The following is a 10,638-nucleotide window of genomic DNA, read 5'->3' as shown; positions in this document are numbered from 1 at the left end:
CGGTTTATTGCCTTTGACAACAAAATCTCTCTGACGACAATAAAAGCTTATTTAAAAAAACTTTCTCAAAGAAAATATTTATTTTACATCCATGCGTTTATCATCATAATATTGTTCAAATCATACAATACTAGTTGCGTCCTGGGGCTTCGTTCCCGTGGGAATTTCGGGATAAAAAGTACCTTATGTGTTATTCCAGGTTATATACTACCCGTGTACAAAGTTTCATAACAATCGGTCCAGTAGATTTTGCGTGAAAGACTAACAAACACACACACATCTTCACAAACTTTTGCATTCATAATATTAATAAGATTGTTTAGTCAGTAAATCTTTCTTAGTTCATCAATAGTCGCATCTTTTTTATAGTCTATATTTTGTTCCTCGAATTATTTTTGTAGTTCCAATTTAGTACACATATAAATGTGACCCTTTTGCCCGTTTTTAACCAATTCAATTAGGTCTTCATTAATATTTTATTTTTATTCCGAACGGGTTTTTAATTTAACACCACACTGTTGGACTGTATAATGCCGAAAAGATTTTCACTGGTCCTCGTCGCCAATGTTATATATTAAAAGGTCCAATTTATTAATAAACCAGTTTATTAAATGCAAGTGCACATTCACAGTTAAGGCGCCAAACCACACATAGCCATAGACGAGGAATGGTTTAGTGATGTGACATCTGACAGTAAGAAACTCGATAATATTGCAATACTTGTATAATAATTATCTCATTGCAAATCAGTGAAGTGTGACGTCATCTGAGAAAAAATCTTCACGCTACCAATAATGTTGTGAAAACAGAACAGTGCGATTAAATTTGTTACACAAAAATTGTGTAGTAAATTTAAGGTTCAATGAATATTTTCTTGGAAAAGTGCGTCGTAACGTAAATATTTGTGTGTGTTAATGACAACAGATGACAAATTTTTATTTTGATGACTATTCGAAGGAAGGAAACGCAAGTGAAAAAATTACTGTGATAATCACAATGTATTCAAAGATTTGACAAAAATAAAATTAAACATTTTTCGACTCGTCCCAACGCTCCATACAAAATGATACTCCAACATGACGTCACAATTGAGTAATATCTTAGGGGAAAAAAGCTATATTCGACAACAATTTTAAATATATTCTGTTTATGGTGATAACTTTTTAATAAAAGTTAAAAAATGTTAGTTTTTTATGTTGGTTGAGTTTGTTTTTATAATTTTATCACATTCTGATATGCATTTTCCAACTAATTTTAATACATCCTCATCGTGTTTCTTGGATATTACCTTTATATATGACGCTAGTGGCTCGCCCCGGCTTCGCATGGGTGCAAAATATGCACATATAAACCTCACTCATTAAATAAATCCTTATAAATTCCAGAACATTTTCATGACATAATTATTTTCAAAATTGGTTACAATATGGTTTGCATGTGTGACATGTATCACACAAAGGTATATAAAATACTTGAATATTATATATATATATATATATATCTTTATTACTTTTTTATTTCTTAGACAAATAAAAAAAATCGTTCTCAGGTAATACATTTTATAAAGTGACTTTGAAGCTATGACAAATTTTAATGCCGTATAAGGAACATATTTTTGCAACATATTTATTACATTTTCGTCCGTATGTCGTAAATGCCCAATATTACAACCTAATAAGAAGCGGTGCTGGTGTATTGGTTAAGACGCCCGCCTGTGGATCGAGAGGTCAAAGGTTCGAATCCTACTCGCGCCACATGAGTTCGTATACCAATCTGACTCGTGTATACTCGTTTTCAATTTCATCGACCACCACTTGCTTCCGGTGATGGAAAACATCGTGAGGAGACCTGCACATTGATTGATTATTAACTCGTGTGTGAAATGGAGAAGGCAATGGCAAACCACTCCATTACTAATGCCAAGGAAGTTGTTGTGTGTGTTTCATTTCACGTAATGACCACGACCCTCAGCCGTGAGGAATACTGCTATGAAGAATATAAAAATCACACCTATCTGTATATAGCTTTACAACTGTCGCTCTTACGCCACTCCACCGAGCGGAGACAGTCACTGTTGCCCACGGCTGGGAGTGGTCGTGCATCTAGCGCGTGTTCTAAAAAAAAGAAAAACAAATTGTGAAGTGTTTTGTGTCTATTGGATTTGTGTAAGGTTTGTTATGTATTGTTTTAGTCACAGCATAAATGCGTTTTTTTTTTTTTTAATTTTCGTCATAGCGGTCGTGATTAAAAGGTAGAAATTGTTTATATAACAGAGCTAGTGTAATATTGTATGTTTTGGGTATAGCGATGTCATTTTTATTTAGCTATTTTTCCAGTAATGGGAAAATTCTCTCTTAATTTCTTCCATTCTTGGTCAAAATATTGTAAATTTTATACATTATACCAATAATAATTATAAACAGAATTAAAGTATTTATTGTAAACTGCAGTTGTCGCCCGCGTTTCATTTTTATGCGCGCGCTCATTACATATTAGTCAATATATCGGATTCTAAGCAACGTATCGCGATGAATCCTATACCAGATTTTGAGTTAGACGATTTACTATATATAACTGTCTAGTAGTTTTCGCGTGATGCGCGATATACTGATAGACAGACGAAAATACTAAAATTCTAAAAAAAATATTTATATTTTTTTGCATAATTTATTTTTTAATTTTTCTTTTTAGCCTTTTGATCTAATTTATTACAAAAAAAATTAATGAATTTTCAGCAAAACATATATTATTCGACAATAAAAAAATTGCTGAATAGAATTCCGTGCGATTTTCTTTAATGATGCAAACATTTATCAGGTAAAACAAATTTCGGCGGTATCCCACAGGACACAAGCCCTCGTCCCCTAATTCGTATAAATAAGGTTTTATATATTACTAGCTGACGCCTACGACTTCGTTCGCGTGGTCGAACAATTTTTGGTCATTTTTACATCTCCTGTAGTTTAGCTGAACCATATTGTGGCTCTTCTTCAGGTGTTCCGTATCTTCGATTTTTATACTTCAACAGGAAATGCTCATCAAGCTGAACAACTTTTGTTAAGGCGTCATTTCTATATTTCCTATAGTTTAGCTGGACCATAATTGTTCTCCATCAGGTGTTCCAGTTTTCAAAATCATTTATATCCTATATGTTGCCCATGCTTAATAGCTATATAACAAAAAATGTATCATTCAAATCCGTCCAGTAGATCCGGAGATTAGCGTGTACAAACAGACAGATTTTTGTTGTTTTTCAAATCCTTAATCTATTACTATTACGCCTAATTTTGTTTTTATGTAAATTTATTCAATGTACAGATTTTTTTTTCTACTGTATTATTATATATATATATTGATTGATATGTTAATTTAAAACGCCATACAATATTTTTGGTCAAATGTTTATCAGTATTATATAAAATGAACCTAGGAGAAAACAAACAATGCCAACTTATGGTAAATTTTAACCGTGACATTACAATAAAGGCATGAAGGCATCAGCACGTCTTCCTAGAGAGCGCAGGTTCAAAGCCGACAATCCGAAAAAATTGATATTTATTTAACCGTGTTTTATATCTATACTAGCAGCCTGTCCCGGCTTCGCTCGGGTAAAAATCCTTATAAATCATATACGTAAACCTTATTCAGAATAATAGATGAAATAATATTCAGGAATCATACAATCTATTGGTGAAAACGGAAAAAAATATTCGCCCGTGTTAATTTTTGAGTTTATCGCGTCCGTACAGACAGACTCGGCTTCATTTTGTAACGTTAAAGTTTTTTTATCGGAACTCGATCACAATTGAACATTTTTTTGTATACTTTCTGACTATGTACTTTGTTATACTGTTCGAAAAAAATATGTAAAATAAAACCAATAATTGTAAGCCCTTCTGGCATGATAGGGACCAACAGTTCCTTTCGACATTTTTTCTCAGAACGACCACTGGGTCGTTCCGAAATGCCAGTAGTTTGTAGCATTTTGAGAATGCCATATTATGATTTAAAATTTGACGTGTAAAAGTGCATGTGAAGGTCTAATTTCTGAATAAATGTTATGACTTCGATTATGATGCGGTTTTTAAGTTTGATACATAATTTATTCGAGATATCATTGCATAAAATAAATCCAGTCTGAAAATGTAAATATTTTATTTGATTTGGAAGGGAATTAAACATAGAAAGTCGTAAAAGTCAATCAAGGGAAAAGGCTACAAACTGGAGATTCTTCTTCGTAGTAGCAAGCTGTCACTATTTAATCTCAATTTCAACAACAAGCCCGCTATACAGCTGAACCATTTCGCAAAATGACTGCGTCTACCCCGTAAGGGACAAAGACGTGATGTATTTTTACTGTAAGAGTTGAATGCCTACCACGAAACATACAAACGTAACACGTTACAAACGTCCACATGCTGTCTTATTTTCCCATATCGTGTACGCGTCGTGTAAAAAAGGGAGAATTTGTGGACGTAATGACGTGTCATGGCACCCAGTTCCCTTCAGGTGGGCCGTATGCCTGTTCGCCTACTTGGTAGTATATAGTAAAAAATTACGAGACGAGATTCTAAAGAATGTAGGTCCATGAATAAAGATTGCATACATATATATATAGTTTTCACTACTCATAATGATGTATATGTGCATTGCGCATTCTACAGTTGAAGCGAAAGATCGCGTGCGCCTGCGCATATTATTACGTTTTTCGTCGTGTGTTTTCTATTTCGATTCGTTAATGTATTAATGTCTGACATACGCATGCGTATAAATGTCATTGTTAATTAATGTTTTGGATTTTATTACGATTGAAAAATTAGGTGATTATTTTAAAATTTATCCCACTTGATAAAACTACTGATGACCGTTATTCGGAAGAGGAAAGTTGGTTTCTTTGGCCACATACAAAGGGGATCGCTGTTTGATTTTCTAAGACTGATGCTTGAAGGCAAAATCCCTGGCAAAAGACCTCCTGGCCGCCCTCGACGAAATTGGTTTGATGACATAAAGGATTGGACCGGACTCAGATACAACCAACTGCAAATACCGGCCCAAAGCCGCAAGGGTTTCCGTATGCTGAACTCCAAACTTCAATTCGAAGATGGCACTCATAATCATTTTCCTGGTATCTTCCTCAGCCGTTAAGCGTCGGAGTTCAGGGTTTTACCAATCCCTTGAATATCGAGTACTTATTCAGTCCACAAAGGTGCATATTGTGAATTTAAACATCTGTAACCCTATTGTAACCAGTTCGGTTACAAAATGCGGTTGCGTAACTGAAGAGGCGAGAAAGCGTCCTTTATATCTAAATAATATTATTGTATTGAAAAATTATTGTTGTCATTCAGATTTTTTCGTTAAATACTTTTATTAAATGTTATTATGACGACCTCAGTGACGCTGTGTTAAAGTGCTTGCCTATGAACCGAGAGGTCCCGGGTTCGATCCCGGTCGGGTCATGATGGAAATTGATCTTTTTCTGATTTGTCCGGGGATGTTTATCTATATATGTATAAGTTATAGAATATAGTAACGTTGAGTTAGTATCCCATAACGCAAGTCTCGAACTTACTTTGGGGCTAGCTCAATTTGTCCTAATATATTTATTTATTTAATAACTTAATTCCTGCGGCTCTGCAGCCCAATATGAATAATTTTTCAGTTTTTCCCGTAGGTTGACTGGTAGAGAATGCCTTTAGCACCAAGTCCTTTATACCATTTTGGTAAATAAAGTTTGAATCTATTATATATAAAAGAAGACACCGAATGACTGACTGACATATCAACGCACGGCCCCAACCGCTGGGTCTAGAATCTTCGAATTTAGCATGTAGCTTCCTTATGTGATTTGGTTTCGGCTTGAACCTTCGAAATACATAACGTAAAAAGGTCATTTAAAATGAATTAATGAGTTATGTAACACAATTAGCGAAGCAGGTTTTTGATAATTAGAAAACTGAATTAATGTATAATATAAACATTATATTAGGATAAAATTTTATTTATTGAGTGCGAATTTGTGTAGGCAAAAATATGAGATGGTGATCTTTTTTATTACACGAAGAATTAAATAAAAATAATAAAAAAAAAACGAAATAGTCATTTATTCCAGTAATCTTGATTACAATATAAGGTTAGGACTTCCCAGTGAGTAATCTAATGATACTCGTGATGACTCGAATGAATTACATCAATAAATTCTATTAGAATGTGTTTTATCAACAATCAGTTATCTGCCTGCAACTCCGAAGATGTAACAAGTGCATACACTCTGTGTCCTAGGATCTGTAGCCACAGTACCCTGTGACCACACGCCTCTCTCGCCCTCACACCGGAACACGACAATGCGAGCTGCTGTTTGCGGCTGACGTAGACGAGAGTGAGGTATACGGAGACGATTTTTTTACAGTCCCAAATATTAATTACTCTCAATATCATAGGTAATTTATTGGTCTAACTAGACCGACTGGTTACTGGTTAGTTTAACTAGTTATTAGTTTAGTAACTATCATCAAGTAATGAACTCGTAACTGGCGGTTTTTGCGTAATTTCCGTCAAATTATATTCAAATTAAGGTTGTGTTACGTTCAATATTGGTTTCCATATAGATTTAATTTGTTTATTTTCTTGTAGCACATATTAATATTGTATTTTATTTTTAGTTGAAGTCAAATATATATGTAATAGTACAGTTCACTAGCTGTTTTTCGCATCCATGCCCGCGGTAAAATGTATTTGTTGTGTCATATAAACTGTGATCCCCACTTCAGACCTCTGATGGTAGAAATTAAATAAAAGTAGCTTACGTTTGAACTCGGGTGTTCAACTATATGCGTACCAATTTTCATCAAAATCTGTTCAGCGGTTATGCCGTGAAAGCATGACAGACGACAGACTACATTTACAATATTGGTATAAATAATAATAAATAATAAATAAATATATTACGACAAATCACACCATAAATTGAGCTAACCCCAAATTAAGTTCTAGACTTGTGTTATGGGATACTAACTCAACGATACTATATTTTATAACAAATGCATATATATAGATAAACATCCAAGACTCGGGCCAATCAGAAAAAGATCATTTTCCATCATGACCCGACCGGGGATCGAACCCGGGAGCTCTCGGTTAACCTTTTAACCGAGAGCTCCCGCAAGCACTTTACTACTGCGCCACCGAGTACAGATACTCGTGTGAGTTTTTCATTTAGAGTAATAGTATTTTTTCCAGGATAAAAGGCATCCTATGTCCTTTTCCGTGCTATATTCATCTGTGCTTTTCCTTAGTCATATAGCTACGCCCTAGGGTCTACTGTCTCACTTTTTGTTGTCCACTTCGCACGGTCGTCGGCCTCGTCCCTAGTTGTCAGACCATATCATCCTTGACGACATCAAGCCAGCACTTCTTGGGTTTGCCTTCAGCCAGGGCCGGGCCGGAGCGGCAGCCTGCGTTTAATACAAGAATTTTCCATAACCTTCAAACAAAATTTGAATAAGAATTCGATTAATGTATAATTTAATGTGTAAAAGAGCTTGTTTTACATAAATTGATGTAGTAGAATTTTGAAATCGATTGATACTAATATCCTTCTACATATTATAAAACTATTCGCGATAAACTCAAAAACTACTCCACGGATTTTTATGTGGTTTTCACCAATAGATAGAGAAAGGTATGATTTATTAAGTTTTTGCCCGAGAGAAGCCGGGAAGGGCCGCTAGTTATATTATAAATGCAAAAGTTTGTGAAGATGTATGTGTAGATACCGACATACATATAGTTGTTATTTATAGTTACACGGGTAGAATATAACCTGGAATAACTCATAGGGTACATTTTATCCCGAAATTCCCACGGGAGCGATGCCCTGGGGCGCAGCTAGTATTATAAATGCGGAAGCTTGTGAGGATGTATGTATGTTTGTTACGCTTTCACGCAAAATCTATTGGACCCATTGTTATGAAATTTGATACACGAGTGGAATATAACCTGGAACTGATATGCTGCATACGCGTTCTGTATCCACGAGCCTTGTTAAACTGTATTGCTAAAGATATAACAAAATTTATTGAAGCGAGACCGAATACAAACGCTAGTAAATTATAGTATAGATCAAATCTATTTAACGGCCTTCCTTCAAGTGAAAGTATTAACACCCAGCCTTAGAAGACCTATCCATGTCTTCAATTAACACTATAATTGAGCTCATATAACATTGGTATTGAATAACCAGTTTATAAAGACCTATTTTTACTTATTGATACTGCTTTGAGAGAGCTCTTATGATGTTGGTCTTATAGCGACATTATGCCAGTATAACATGACCCATTTACTCCTTATCATTATATTGTGATATAGGTCTAATTACAATGGTGAGTAGACGACCAGTTTAAAATGACATGTTATCGCGTAGTTATGTATAATTATGACAGTCCTTCTTAATTTGGTGGTTTTTGACAATGATTTCCCAGATGAATCTCATACGCTTTTACGTAACATGTCATAATATCTTTTTAATAGGTGTATTCCTCTGAGAGCAAGGATTTGAATGCACATACAAATCTGTTAGTTTAGCTTATTTACTATAAAAGCAATGTTTAATTGTTCTATGAGTTTTAAGTAAAAAAAAGTGAGACTGGCGCATCAGCATCGGTTCGTAAGGTATACGATATTTATTACCTACATAATTCAAATTCAAAATTCTTTATTCAATATAGAATGATATACAACACTTATTGACGTCAAAAAATTACTTAAACTAAGTCTACACTGCCGGCTTCCAAAGCGCAGGTGAAGAAGAAGCGGCGCAACAAACTTCACCGCGGCCTTTTCTTCAAACACGTCAATTAACAAATGTAGGGTTTTATAAAAATAATATTAAATGTTTCAGTTTTGTGCAATAAATCGTTGTGAGCCGAAATTCGTTGGGAGCCGATCGTGGTACTCAACAGGCCTTGGTTTCCACAATTTACTTTTTTCCCATCAGAATTATAGCCACGTGTGCAATTTGAGAAACGAGCTATTAATCGTTGAGAAATTCTCCTCATCTTCCACAGCCGTTGAGCGTCGGAGCCCAGGGATCCCACTTTTTCGTCCACTTCAGACGGTCGTCGGCATCCCTAGTTGTCGGACCATTGTCACGCATATCATCCTTGACGACATCAAGCCAGCACTTCTTAATAAACAAATTTAAATTTACGTCCGTACCTTCGTCTCATCCTTAGTCCCCCATTTACTTTAAAATACATTTCAAATCTTTCACACACATTAAGTATCCTAATTACCGGAATTTATATTAAAATTCATCAATTTTTCCAATCCGATCTCGTCGCCAATTGAAAGATATTTAGTATATCTATACTATTATTATAAAGCGTTTGTGAGTTTGTATGTTTGAGGCGGGTAATCACCGAAACTACCGATTCGATTTCAAAAATTCTTTCACCATTATAAAGGTACATTTTCCAAGATTGCTTATATAGGCTATCTTTTATACGAAAATTCCCACGGGAGCAAAGCCCCGGGCAACATCTAGTTTATTAATAAAACTACCGACCTGGAACAGAATACAACAAAGACTACCGAAGAATCTACCTAAAGAATCTCTACATATCCCGTGTTTACCCCTTCTGCCAGGGCCAGGCGGGAACGGTAGCCAGACATTTGTTCCCTATGTAATTCGCTTGTCCACGCAATAGTGTATAGCAAGCAAACCAATAAGTATTGTGCAGTCTAGTTACGTCAACCGTCGCCGTCTGCTTGTGTAACAGTTGCGGAACTATCAAGGTCACAGCTGTCACTGGTTTTGGAGTTGTGCTCGTGTTGTGTGTGTGCCTCGTCTGCTCGTATCTCCTATATATTGTTTGACATCAATCAGCACTCGATCACAATCATAACACGTTTTTAACCTCCGACGCAAAAAGCATTATAACTTTAACATGTCTGTCTGTGTATCTGTCTGTGGTATCGTAGCTCTCAAGCGGATGAAATGATTTTAGTTTAGTTTATTTTTTGTGTCATAGATAATTTTATCCCGAGTTTTCTTCGCCATGTTTCATGAGAATCGGTTCAGTCGTTCAAAAGTTGTAGCGAAACGAATATTGAAAGTCGGGGATTTTTTAATTTGTCTAACAAATAATTATTTATATACTTAAGCATTTAATGGTAGCCTTTCTGGCATGATAGGGAGTTTAAATGAGTTTCTTTCGGCATTTCCGAAATGCCAGTAGTTTGTAGCTTTATATCCACTAATATTATAAATGCGAAAGTTTGTGAGGATGTCTGTATGTTTGTTAATCTTTCACGCAAAATCTTCTGGACGGATTGATAGGAAATTTGGTACACGGGTAGAATATTACCTGGAATAACACATTGGGTACTTTTTATCCAGAAATTCTTACGGGAGCGAAGCCCCGGGGCTCAGATAGTATAACATAAAATTTGATGTGAAAAGTGTCTTTGAAAGTATCATTTTTAAATAAATGCTTTGTGTGACGTGAAATAGAGACGAAAAATATTTAGATTTTTAATGAATAAAGGTAAAATAATATCATCATATAATATTTATGTATATTACGTTATTTCTCATGAATTTTCATTAAAATCATGTATTGTTTAATATAAGTAGTT

The 10,638-nt window shown here is 35.0% G+C and overlaps 1 protein-coding gene and 1 long non-coding RNA gene across 7 annotated transcripts in view; one reads left to right on the top strand and one right to left on the bottom strand.

Annotated features, from left to right (window-relative positions):
• Positions 1-10,638, bottom strand: part of LOC128681647 (uncharacterized) — a 245,846-nt gene that overhangs the window by 48,548 nt on the left and 186,660 nt on the right. The gene's annotated exons all lie outside the window — the stretch shown is intronic.
• Positions 2,061-10,638, top strand: part of LOC128681635 (proteoglycan 4-like) — a 55,478-nt gene continuing 46,900 nt past the window's right edge. Inside the window, exon 1 of one of the 6 annotated variants that reach the window (XM_053765677.2) lies at positions 2,061-2,165. The gene's annotated coding sequence lies outside the window, so the exon portion shown is untranslated. Of the gene's footprint in view, positions 2,171-10,638 lie in introns of all 6 variants that reach the window. The other 5 variants (XM_053765676.2, XM_053765681.2, XM_053765672.2 and 2 more) reach the window with 5 other exon arrangements.

The sequence above is a fragment of the Plodia interpunctella genome, chromosome 27 (assembly GCF_027563975.2).
Source record: "Plodia interpunctella isolate USDA-ARS_2022_Savannah chromosome 27, ilPloInte3.2, whole genome shotgun sequence".
NCBI classification, from domain to species: Eukaryota; Metazoa; Arthropoda; class Insecta; order Lepidoptera; family Pyralidae; genus Plodia; species Plodia interpunctella.
The sequence above is the reverse complement of the archived record's forward strand: the minus strand, read 5'-3'. Positions and strand labels throughout refer to the sequence as shown.